The sequence below is a fragment of the Rattus norvegicus genome, chromosome 4 (genome assembly GCF_021556685.1).
Source record: "Rattus norvegicus strain SHRSP/BbbUtx chromosome 4, alternate assembly SHRSP_T2T, whole genome shotgun sequence".
Taxonomy (NCBI): domain Eukaryota; kingdom Metazoa; phylum Chordata; class Mammalia; order Rodentia; family Muridae; genus Rattus; species Rattus norvegicus.
The window spans coordinates 128976570-128989883 of NC_141537.1; positions in this window are offsets into that span (position 1 = coordinate 128976570).

Sequence of the window (13314 nt, forward strand, 5' to 3'; positions counted from 1 at the left end):
CCTGGGTAATCTAGATCTTATGAAGTATTATCAGTGTTAACCATCACAGGGGGTGTTCTGTCTATGAGGAAGATTTATAGATAAAGTGCTATGAGGAAACAATTTTGAACAGAACTACCATGCAACAACTAATTGGAGCTATTAGACACACTTCAGATGGGGTTTGAGGCTACGAATATAAATTTGTTTGGTGGAGATGGAGGTAGGAGTATTTCAGATAACCTTTTATCTGAGTCCCTAGGAATTCAAAGACAAGAAGTAATAATTTAAGGATGTCTGGTGACAGAAAGTCCCAGATGCCAGGAAAGCAAGAGACTCCCAGGACCCAACGGGGATGACATTAGCTAAAATACCCACCAAAGGGGAGGGAGAACCTGTAGAGATTGTATCCAGAGGTTAGGCGAGGTCCCTGGTTGAGGGATAGGGCCACCCACTCATCTCCAAAATTTTAACCCAGAATTGCTCCTAAAGGAAATGCAGGGACAAAGAGCGGAGCAGAGCCTGAAGGAAAGGCCATGCAGAGCCTGCCTCATCTGGGGATCCATCCCACATGCAGCCACCAAACCCAGACACTATTGCTGATGCCAAGAAGTGCTTGTTGACAGGAACCTGATATAGCTGTCTCCTGAGAGGCTCTGCCAGAGCCTGACCAATACAGATGTGGATGCTTGCAGCAAACCGTTGGACTGAGCACGGGGACCCTGATGGAGGAGTAAGGGCAAGGACTGGAGGAGCTGAATGGGTTTGCAACCAGATAGGAAGAACAATGATATTAACCAACCAGACTTCCCCAGAGCTCCTAGGGACTAAACCACCAACCAAAGAGGATCCATGGCTCCAGCTGCATATGTAGCAGATGATGTTTTTTTGGCATCAATGGGAGGGGAGGCCCTTGGTCCTGTGAAGGCTCAATGCCCCAGTGTAGGGAAATACTAAGTTGGTGAGGCAGGAGTGCCTAGGTATGTTGGGGAGCATCCTAATAGCAGGGGGAGAGGGAATGGGACAGGGGATTTGAGGAGTGGAAACTGGGAAAGGGGATAACAGTTGAAATGTAAATAAATAAAGTATCCAAATAAAAATTTTTTTTTAAAAGGATGTCTGGTGACTAGTCAAATATATGACATCCAGGATTTAAAAGTAGGCTGGAGAAAGAGCAAAAATCTCAAACGTGTGTGTGTGTGTGTGTGTGTGTGTGTTTGTGTGTCTGTGTATGTGTCTGTGTGTGTGTCTGTGTGTTTGTGTGTCTGTGTGTCTGTGTGTGTGTCTGTGTGTCTGTGTGTCTGTCTGTGTGTGTGTGTGTGTCCACCATGTAGTAAAATCTAGGGATCTGATGAGTCAGGGTAAAGGCTTTGAGGCCAGGAACTGAGTAAGTCAGTCACGTCTAGGCTGCAGAGTTTGTAAATATTAAGAACATGTTGCTCAAGAAATGGCCAGCATGCTCACTCTGACTTTTTTATTTCCTTTGGCCTCAATGACACTTGACCTCTTGCCTCCCCAGAATCCTATGGACTCAAACACATTTCAAAAGAAACAGAACAGAAATTGGCCAGAGGGAGAGATATAATTACTATTCCAGGAGTCAGGGACACAAGTGTATTTTTGGATAGTGAAGTATTTTGGAGAACTGCCCTAAAAATTCTGATTAAAACCATTTTGCATCGGGTTTACATATAGTTTTCTTTTTTTTTTTTTTTTTTTTGTTGTTGAAGCACTTTATTCAGAGGCTTGGGGGAAAGGTTGTATGTAGAAGCTCACGCTATCTGCTGTCCTGCACAGGGCAGACCTTAGAGCTATCCCCGTGGCTAAGAGTACATATAGTTTTCTTGAAAGAGTTAAATTCTGAGAGAGAGGACAAAGAGGCCTGGAATTTTTTTTTTCCAAATTGGGCAAGCTGTGACTCTGAAAGACCAAATCTGTGCAGAGTGGGTGCAAGCTCAGAGTGAATGGAATTCCATCTCCATTAAACAATAGTCCCTGGAAGGACCAGCTTTCTAGAACTACTGTGGTGCCAACCCCCTCCCCTGACTGGGTGAAAAGCATAAAAATCAGCAGAGAGATGGGGGCAGTAACTTGAGAATGAAGAGAGAAGCATTCTCCTCTCTAATATTTAAGTCTGAAGAGGTCGGCTGAAATGGAGGGAGATTACAATATAAACGGCCCAGGAACAACAAAGGCTTCAAAGCTTTTGATAACTGACCATGGTGGATAAGGTTTTAATCCCTTAAAGAAATGCTGAGAAAAACTGAAGCGGGGGGGGGGGGGAGACCCACAAAAAGGGAATCAGGGAGCGCTTTGAAGGGAAACTCAAGGTTAAAATACAGGAGGAATATTAAGAGCTAAAGCTGAATTAGAAGAAATCCCCAAGTGTACCTACTGTCTGCCTGCCTGTTCTTCCCTAAAACTGTGTCTCATTTAAAGGCACCATTGCTCACACTTCTGCTTTCTTGCTTAGCAGAGAATCTCGTTTTTGAGAAAGTCTGAGTAAAAAGATTTGCAAAGTGCTGTGACTAACTTAATCATCCCTGTTGGGGAAGCCGGGGGAAGGCTGCCTGTTCACACCCTGAGTTTGAAACTCAGATCCACATGATCAGGGTGCGGGTGTGTCTGTTCCCAAGCAGGGAATTCAAACGGGCAGAGGATCAAGAGAGATGTAGAGGTCACAGAGTGTTAGTGTGAACTCCCAGTCTATGGAGGAAGAAACCCGGTAACCGCCTCTGTGCCTACCTTCTTTGTGTCTGTTGCGTTGGACAGCACCCGTTTGGTGCTCATGGGTAATTTTCCAAGTAAGAACTACATCCTCCACTTTCACAGCCTAAAAACCAAGGAAAGCTGGAAGAACCATATCAACACTAACGTGTACAGCTTGAAAGCCAGTGAGCCTTATCTGTTCATTTGGCACAGTAGTAATTTTTAAAACTTCTACACAACGGTGGATTCTTTTTCAAATATTATCTTCTGCCGAATGCAGATCTAGGGAAACAAACAAAAGATAGAACTTGGTATTGACCTATCTCATGACTTCACACGTAAAACAGTTTAAACTTATTTTTAAAGCCAGACAACATTGCTTGTTTTGACAAGGCGATGGTTTGAGAGCAAGGATGATTATGTGCAGAATAATTAGCAGCATAGCTAAATAATTACTCTTTGTCAGCTTTGACATCTAAGTGATTTCATATTTTGCTTTCTTTGTACAGCAGGGAGGAAAATTTTAATTATGAAATATGAGCAAGTTGCAGCTCTGAAGTGCCTGTTTTGTGTTCTCTGACTCCTTGACAATGCGACTGTTTGCAGAAACTCCCAGAGGAACGTGGATTGTTTCCCTACGCTTATTCAGGAATGTTTTTAACTATTGTACTCACAATTGAGCTGGTGTTGAAATTTCAGAGAAGTTGATAAAGAAAGGGTGAAGTATATCATGCAAAGTTTATCTCACAACACAATGAGACAACTGACCTCACCCAAGATCCTTTGTCATTTAAATCAAACAGTCACATAAAATTTCAAAAGAGTCAAGTGGATTCTGTCTTGTCTGTTGAGTTGGGAAGTTAATGTGATTACTGACGATGACACTGCATTCTAACCAGCCTAATGAACCCAGTCACATTGAGACCGATAGAAAATGCATAATGCAATGTCATAAGACAACCATGACCCTGAATAATCATGTGAATGCAAAGCCACCTAATTTGTGAAACTTAATAATTACATTTATAAGAGGTTCAATTATATGCAAAGAGATGTCAAAGCAAATATTTTGAAATCTGTTCTTCCCCTGACAGCACAGTCTCAGGCACTGAAGTCTTTTTACATATTGAGTTTGCCCAGGTTAACACCTGTAAAAAAGTGTGTTTCATTCTATCTTCATATGTCTGAAGTAAAATGTGTATTAAATGACTGCAGGACTCATTCCAGAGTTTTGAAATATCTTTTAGCATGTCTCAACAGTGGAGTCAGAGATCGGGGACTTAGTGTTGTAAACAATTATTCGAAATCTAAAACCCCAAGCTTCCTGTTGGTGTATGAAACCCACAAATCTCTTAATCACTCTTAGACCAGGCTTTCATCTAATTTCCCCATGAGAGAATTATTAAAGGGATTCTTGGAGCTGCATTAGGGCTTTATAGAGCTCCACAGAGAACAGGTTTGACACACTTCTGTCAATCAATACGTAGGTCAAGCCTGCCCAGTGTCTGGGTTCACTTCAAGTTCATCTCTCCAGGATGCTCTGCTATGATGCTTTATCTGCATATTCTTTCATCATATTAGGCTAAATTTATTTTCAGAAGAAGGCCAGTCTGTAGAAAATAAATCCTTCTTGAGGTTAGACAATGGGGTACATTTTGCAGCATTGTCTCAAAAGATGCCACTCACAAGCCATTCTGTCTAATGCCCTGACTTTTCTGGTGAGTTGGTAAGTGTAATCATCCTGATGCAGACACCCTTTGGGGTGGGATTTGACCTTAAGAGGGACATTACCAAGGCCTTATAAGAACAGCCGGGTTCTGTGTCAGTTTCATGCAGTAAAACCCGCTGAGAAGTACATCGCCTTCATGTTCGTTTGTTCTCCTCCCTCTCACTCTTCTGGAAGAATAAATGCCGTGATATCTCATTTGCATAAGCAGGCAAAGGAAAACTAGTCTTGCTTTTCCAAGGCATTCATGCTAATGACTTTAGCCATCCAGTCTAGATATTTCTCATAGTTTGCCCATTATGACAACTTGTCAAGCAGCCAGTGACAGTCAACAGCACAACTCAGACTTCCCGTTATAGGCTCATTGGGAGAACGGTGTTTGAATTCTTCCCTCTTCTTATTTCGTCTTAATTTTGATAGGTGAAAACACACAAGGACATAAATCCCTTTAAAAAGTGTTTTAATAAGAGCTAGTGGTGTTGCATAGTCAGTAGAGTGCTTGCCCAGCACATAGGTTGGGTATGATCCACAACGCTGCATAAAACCAGAGTGGTATGATGAGCTTGAGGATAACCTGAGCTACATGAGACCTCCACTCAAAAAATAAGTCCTTTCTTTTTTTTTTTTTTTTAGTCCTTTCTAATTGTAGTAAAATCATTTAGCCTGAGCTCGAGTTTTTCAGCAAGAGTTTCTGTTACAGTAACTGTTTACTATTGGGCATAGTGCTGTGTTCTTTCTGCTTCTGTATCCTAGTGGCCAGGCGAGGATGTCTGTGGGCCCATGGGCAGGATGAAAAGGGGTACTGAAAGGCAAAAGGAAGGGTCAGTTTAGAGAATGACACATGACTGTGTGAAGGTTAAGCATAGAGTCTAGTTTGATAAGTGAAATTCAGTCTTTGAGATATTTTTCAGCTAAACAGAAAAGGCTTATAAATAACTAATCCTAATATAAGTAATTACTTAATCCTATTAAGTAAGCCTGTTTACACACCCATACATGAAAAGAAGCTGCATTAACAGATTCTTAAGTAGTAGAACACCCCTCCCTGCCTTTCTATGGAAAAAGGATAGAAAGGCTCCACCATGTTATCTATCTCAGGGGGACAATTATTTCTGGTCTTGGTTTATATTTGACCATACATATTTGAATGTCATCTTCAATTTGGGAATTTGCTTTCCTTTAAAAAGGCAATAAAACTACACATTAGCTGACTCAAAGGAAAACACATTTATGCTTCCTGCTTTCTCTATGCTGACCCAGCTCAGCACAGCTCCCTCCTGCTCATAGCAAAGCAGTGGCCATTAAAGGTTTGATTTTGTTTTCTTATTTCACTATGATGTAGGGATACTGGTGAATTTTGGCATCTACTCCATCTTCAAGGAGAAAATTCATATAAATTCATATATATATACATATATATATTCTTTGAACTAAATAGAGCAGGTATTCTGTCATAGTGTTTTGCTGGCATATTTAGCTGGGGGTTTAGACATCCCATCCATAGCTCGTCTGTGCACCTGGCATTTCATCTTTGACAGCTAACAGACAGGTGTGATGATTTAATTCATTCATCCACCTTTCTTTGCTTTATACAACATTCCTTTATAAAGTAGATGAAGACATTTGAATCTGAAAGAGCAAAACTGTTAAATAATTTTCTTAGATACCAGGGGAACTTTTTTTGTGACATGTGAGCAAGAACTGACTATAATAGAAAGATCAATAGCAATGGCTATATGAAAATTATAAATTTGTGTCTGATCATAGTGGCTGCACACTAATTTAAAAGATAACCTCAAGATTTATGGGTTTCCTTAAATAAATTTTTGCACACTGAGAAGAAAACAGCTTCAAAGCAAAATGATAATGCACACAAACAGGGAGTTCGTAGGCAGAAACTCAAGAGCATTCTCAGAGTTGTTTAGATCTACTGGGACTCTGGAAGATGCAAATTAGCATGACAGTGACATTTCACAATACAAAAGTCTATCAATGGCAGCTGTTAGTAAGCATGTGGAGAAATGAGAATTTTCGTGAAATTTAAGACAGGAGTGGAAATTGGTGCAAAAACTTGAGAAAGGCACCAGGATCATTCACACACACGCATATACACATCACAAACACACATAGCCAAATTTTTTAAATTAAATAATTAATTTTAATGTAATAAAAACTAAACACTACATGTCAGGATTTTTGCAATGTGGCTAATACAGTCTTTTTGGCAGAACTGATTACTTTTCTTCATTTCAATAGTTAATTCAGAACAGTTCCTATGAAGCATGTAGGGAGTCGCTGAAGGAAATAATAGAGACTACAGGAGAAACGATGATTTCAAAACTGGGTCTTTAGAAAAACAAAGAAAATGTACACATTTTTGGAAAACCTAAAAAGGGAAGTAAAATTCCTAAAGTAGAAAAAAAAGATTTGACTGGACAGAAATACTGGAGATGCATATGAATACATTTGATAGCTTAAGGAATACTTTTTTTCTGAAAAAAAATATGCACTTGAAATAGTAACTGAAGAAAGAATAAAATTTCTAATGAAGGTTAACAAGAAAAAATTGAGAAGTTACCAAAGACTCTTGCCTCAAATGGTATCATGAATGAATTCTTTAAGACAAAACAATATTTAATTCTGGAATATTTAAAAGTACTCAGAACTATACAAAAATATGGAAAGCTACTTGGTTCATTTCTCATATATAATATGCCTTGAAATCTCTATATTTAAAAGATGACAGTAAGAGGCTATATCCTGAGGCATGTCAGAGGCTCTACTGCACTCAGGGCATTTAGTAAGTACCCCCCTCCCCGCCACCATTGAAGTCCCACAGCTGCCACTGGGAGCCCAGTGGAGGTGGAGACTCCCCCTGACTGCCAAATATCAATCCCCATCTGCCTGGTCCTTTCTGCTGGGACAGACTGCTAGCTAGTCTGCTCCCCTGAAGCAAATCAAAAGAACCACTGCCTTCAGAACATTTGATACCACATCCTGAGGTATCCCAGGAGATCCACTGCACCCAGGGCACCACAGCTTAAAGGCATCCCAGGACTTCCTCTGTACCCAGGGCAACTGAGCAGTTGACACCACAGTCTGAAGACCTCCTGGGGGCTCTGTGGCAGGTAGTTATAACTGTCTCTCAAGAAAGAAATCAAAGAAGATCTCAGAAAATGGAGCGATCTTCCATGCTCATGGAGTGGCAGAATTATCATAGTAAAAATGGCCATCCTACCAAAGGCAATCTACAGATTCATTGCAATCCCTATCAAAGTCCCAACACAACTCTTCAAAGACGTGGAAAGCAATTCTCAAATTCATCTGAAAAGGCAAAAAACCCAGAATAGCATAAACAATTCTTAATAATATAAGAACGGCTGGGGGAATCACTATCCCTGACCTCAAACTCTACTATAGAGCAATAGTGATAAAAACTGCATGGCATTGGTACTGAGACAGACAGGTTGATCAATGAAATAGAATTGAAGACCCAGAAATAAAACCACACACTTGCATACACTTGACCTTTGACAAAGAAGCCAAAAATATATAATGGAAAAAAGAAAGCATCTTCAATAAATGGTGCTGGTCTGACTATGTAGAAAAACAAAAATAGACTCATATTTGTCACCATGCACAAAGCTCAAGTCCAAGTGGATCAAGGACCTCCACATGAAACCAGATACACTCAATCTAATAGAAGAGAAAGTATTCCCATTGGCACAGGGGGAAATTTCCTAAACAGAACTCCAATGGCTCATGCTCTAAGTTCAAGAATTGATAAATGGGACCTCATGAAACTAGAAATTTTCTGTAATGCAAAGGACATAATCAATAAGACAAATCGGCAACCTACAGATTGGTAAAAAACTTCATTAATCCCACATCTGATAGAGGACCAATATCCAAAATATATAAAGAAATCAAGAAGACAACCACCAAAATACCAAACAACCAAATCAAAAAATGAGGTATAGAACTAAACCGAGAATTCAGAACAGAGGAATCTCGAATGGCTGAGAAGCACCTAATGAAATGTTCGAAGCCCTTAGTGATCAGAGAATTGCAAATCAAAACGACCCTGAGATTTCACCTTACACCAATCAGAATGACTAAGATCAAAACTTCAGGTGACAACACATGTTGGCAAGGATGTGGAGAAAGAGGAACACTCCTTCATTTTGGTGGGATTGTAAGCTGGCACAACCACTCTGGAAATCAATTTGGAGGTTTCTCAGAAAGTTGGAAATAGACCTACCTGAAGACCCAGCAATACCATTCTTGGGAATGTACTCAAAAGATGCCCCACCATGCCACAGGGGCATGTGTTCTACTATGTTCATAGCAGCCTTATCTGTGATAGCCAGAAGCTGGAAACAATCCAAATGTCCTTCAACAGAAGAATGGATATGTGAAAATGTGGTTCATTTACACAATGGAATACTGCTCAGTTATTAAGAATGAGGATATCCTGAGTTTTGCAGGGAAATGGATGGAACTAGAAAATATCCTCCTGAGTGAGGTAGCTCAGATCCAAAAGGACATGCATGGTATGTACTCACTAATAAGTGAATATTAGTCAGAAAAAAGTACAGAATACCCAAGATACAGTCCACAGAACTCAAAAAAGATCAACAAGCTGAAGGGCCCAAGTGAGGAATGTTTCAGTCCCACTTGGGAGGGAGAAGAAAGGAACCACAAGTGGGGAGGGAGGAAGGGACCTGGGAGCAAAAGGGGACAGGGTGTGGGGGAGAGGGGTACATGATCTGATATTGGTTGGGGGAAAAGGACTGAAGCCCCGAGGGCCAGCAGAAAGAATGGAAATAGGCATCCTTGGAGGTTGGGAGGACCCTTCATAATGTACCAGAGACCTGGGAGCTGAGAGACTCTCAGGACTCAAAATGGGGGATCCTAGATGAAATGCTCTACAGTGGGGAGAGGGAACTTGTTCACCTCTAGCAGAAAGACAGGGCATCAAGTGAGGGATGGGGTTGCTGCCCTGCAGCCAAAGCCATAATTCTTCCTCTCTGAAAGAAATGCAGGGATGGAAATGAAGAAGAACCTGAGGAAAAGAAGGTCCAGGGACAGGCCCAAAGTGGGATCCAACTCAAGGTGAGGCCTCAAGACCTGACACCATTACTAAGGCTATGGGACACTCACAAAAAGTGACCTATCATGACTGCCCTCCAAAAGACCCAACAAGCAGCTGAAGAGTCAGATGCAGATATGTACACCGCACCAATCAACAGAAGCTGCTGACCCCTCTGGATGAATTAGGGAAAAGCTGGAGGAAGCTGAGGAGGAGGGCAACCCTATAGGAGGACCAGCAGTCTCAATTAACCTGGAACCCCTAGATCTCTCAGACACTGGATCACCATCCAGGCAGTGTATACCAGCTGATCTGAGGTCCCCAAAACATATACAGCAGAGGACTCCCAGGTCTGAATTCAGTCAGAGAAGATGTACCCAACCCTCAAGAGACTAGAAGCCCTAGGAAGTTTAGAGGTCTGGTGGAGTGGGTACATCCTCGTGGCGACAGGGTAGGTGGGGAGGAGGTATGGGGTGTGGAACAGTTGGAGGGTGGACTGGGAGGGGAATAAAATTTGGAGTGTAAAAATAAACAAACAAACAAATAATGACAGTAAAATGTATTTGTTATTTCTATGTTGTTTATGAATAAAGGGTTCACCTTAAAAAGCCATCATAGGAATTCAGTAGTACAGTAAGGTAAAATAATTTGTACATGGCATAGTATATACATTTTGTTAGTAATGCAAACACAAGCAATGACATTTTCAATGTATCTTTGGTGAAATATCATCTAAATTTATTATTTAAATATTTCTTTAATACTCAAATGAATTATCTCTAATAAGATACTAGACTTTACCGGGCAGTGGTAGTGCACACCTTTTTCATTCCAGAACTTGGGAAGTAGAGACAGGAGGGTCTCTGATTTCAAAGCCAGCCTAGTCTACAGAGCCAGTTCTAGAATAGCCAGAAGTACACAGAGAAAACCTATCTCAAAAAATCAACCAACCAACCAACCAAAAAACAAAGACGAGAACTTCTAAGAAAAATCTAGTCTTATTATTCTGGATAAGGCCTAAAAAAGGATAAATTGTTCATGTTTAGTAAACTAAACAAATAGTCATTATTGTTTTCAAATTATATATATTTTGAAACAGATGATAGGTCCCTGAGTCTGTCCAGCCGTTCTAGCCTAATAGGTATGCCAGGTCTTAGTAAGAGACTTTGTCTAAAAAATTAAAGACTTTGTTGAAAACATTTTCAAAACAATTGTCATGGTTGCCCTCTGTCTGACCTTCACATGTGCACACACTTGTACAGACACACAAACATGTGTGCAGACACACAAAGACACACACAGACACACACACACAGGCACATACAAGCACAAACACACACACATATTTGGGTTTCTACAGTGTGTTAAATCAGCATGATCAAAAAGCAAGTTGGGGAGGAAAGGGTTAATTTGGCTTACACTTCTATGTTGCTGTTCATTTAAGGACAGGAACTCCAAAGGGACAACAACCTGGTGAGCTGATTTAGAGGCCATGGAGGGGAGAGGCTAACTGACTGACTGCTCATAACTTGCGCCGTGTTTCTTAAGAGCAGAGGACCACGAGAAAAGGGGTGGAACCACTCACAATGGGCTGGGACCTCCACTACCAATCACTAATTAAGAACATGTCCTACAGCTGGATCTCATGGAGTCATTTTCTCCATTGAGGTTCCCTTCTTTCAAATAACTCTAACTTGCATGTATGTCAAGTTGTCATAAGACTAATCAACACAGTCTTCCTCTCCTTGTGTCTTGATATGGTCATTTATCTGTGTCTATGTCTTCTTTTCTACTTACTTAAGGAGTGGTCACTGTGGATTAGGGCCCACCTAATTTTATTTCACTAAATTACCTCTTTAAAGCTCTTCTCTAAAGAAACACTTATCTTCCAAGGCACCAGTGCTTAGGGTACCAGTTCATACTCTTTGAAGGGACACATTTGGCTCACAAAACCTTCCGCTTCTGTTTCTGACAGTTTGCAATCTTAGTGCCTGGGTAAATCCAGTCTTCAGATCTTGCTCTGAAGGGACAGCAAGGTCAAATAGAATTCAGCCTTGAATTTTGCATGGTACCAGTGTGATAATTCAGATGTCTAAGAGCTGTGTACTAGAGGGGATTATTTTTTGTAGGAACCTTTACTCCGTCATGTGCTGTTTTTGTTATTTTTATTGAGATGTAACTAATATATCTTATAATTCACCCTTAAGAGTCAAATCCTGTGGCTTTTGATGAGTTATGTAAATTCTAACCTAATTGTGAAACATTTCCCTAGTTCCCTCTAAACTTTATGCAATGAACGTTCACTTCCTTTGTCCCCAGTGCCTATTAACCACTAATGTACTTTCTGTCTTTATTGATTGGTCTGTTCTGTACATTTCAAACAGATGGAATCTCAGAACACTTGACCTTCAGTGACTGTCTTCTTTCCCTTGCCATACTGTTTTCAATCCACACTGTGTACATTCAATGGTTTGTTTCTTTCCAGTGCTGAATCAGATTTATTTGTGGGGCTGGAGCAATGCTTCAATGGTTAAAAGCCCTGGCTGTTCTTCCACAGGATTCAGCTAAAACTCTTAGCATCCACCTAGCAGCTGTTTCACAACTGTGTATAACTACTTCCAGGAGATTCAGTGCCCCTTTCACATACATGGTGCATATATACACTGATATACATATATACACACGAAATAATAATAATAATAATAATAATAATAATAATAAACATTTGAAGACTCACTTTGTATATTTCACATTTTACTTGGATTTATCTTATTTCATTTGTCATATTGAGTATATTTACATTGTTTTTCACTCTTTAGCTTTTATGAATAATTCTGCTATGGATATTTGCATGAAGATTCTATATAGACAAAGTTTTCAGCAATCAAGGAGAGTAGCCAGATTTTAATATAACTCTGTTTAACCTTTGAGGACCTGCAAAATGGCTTTTCAATATGACCACATCAATTTCCCTTCCCTCCAGAGATTCATGAGGGTTCTAATCCCTCCACTTTTTGTCAATACTTGCTATGGATCCTCCTTTTAATTTTAAACATCCTATGGCTTTGAGGTCATATATTATCTAATTTCTATCCTTTTAATATTATTAAGGCATATTTTATGGTGGGTAATTTGCTCGGTCTTAATGAATACCACATATGGTCTTGGAGTATGCATTCTATGCTTTCTTCTGTGGTTGAATGAAGTAGTGTGCTAATATGGATTTCATCCAATTGATCTACAGTAGTCTAGTTCAGCTAGGTCTCTACTGATTATCTGCTCATGATGGAGGGATTTTGAAGTCTCCAACTATAATACCAAATTTTCTATTTCTCTTTCTAGGTTGATGCCTTTCTATCGTATAGATTTTTATGTTCTATTGTCAGGCACACACACCCTTAAACATTACTTTAAGTCTTTTTTTTCCCCTAGAGGTGGGATGTAAAACTTTATCCTTAGTAGTTTCACTTTCTTTTACTGATGGAAAGTGTTCTGGCTGGTGTTAACATACCTTTTTTTTTTTCTCTACCATTAACTACTAGTCTATGTGTTTATATACATTTAAAGTTTCTTACATTTCCTCTAAGATTTGGAGTTAAGACAAAGATGTTCCCTCTCTTAGCTCCTGTTCATAGTGCTGGAAGTTTAGACCAGAGCAGTTAGTAAAGAAGAACATGTAAAAGGCATAGATGGAAAAAGAGAAAGTGCAATTATCTTTGTTTGCAGATGATGTAACACATATAGAAAGATCCAAAGCCTATCAGAACTGACATATGAATTCAATAGCGGCTCAGGATACTAAATCACC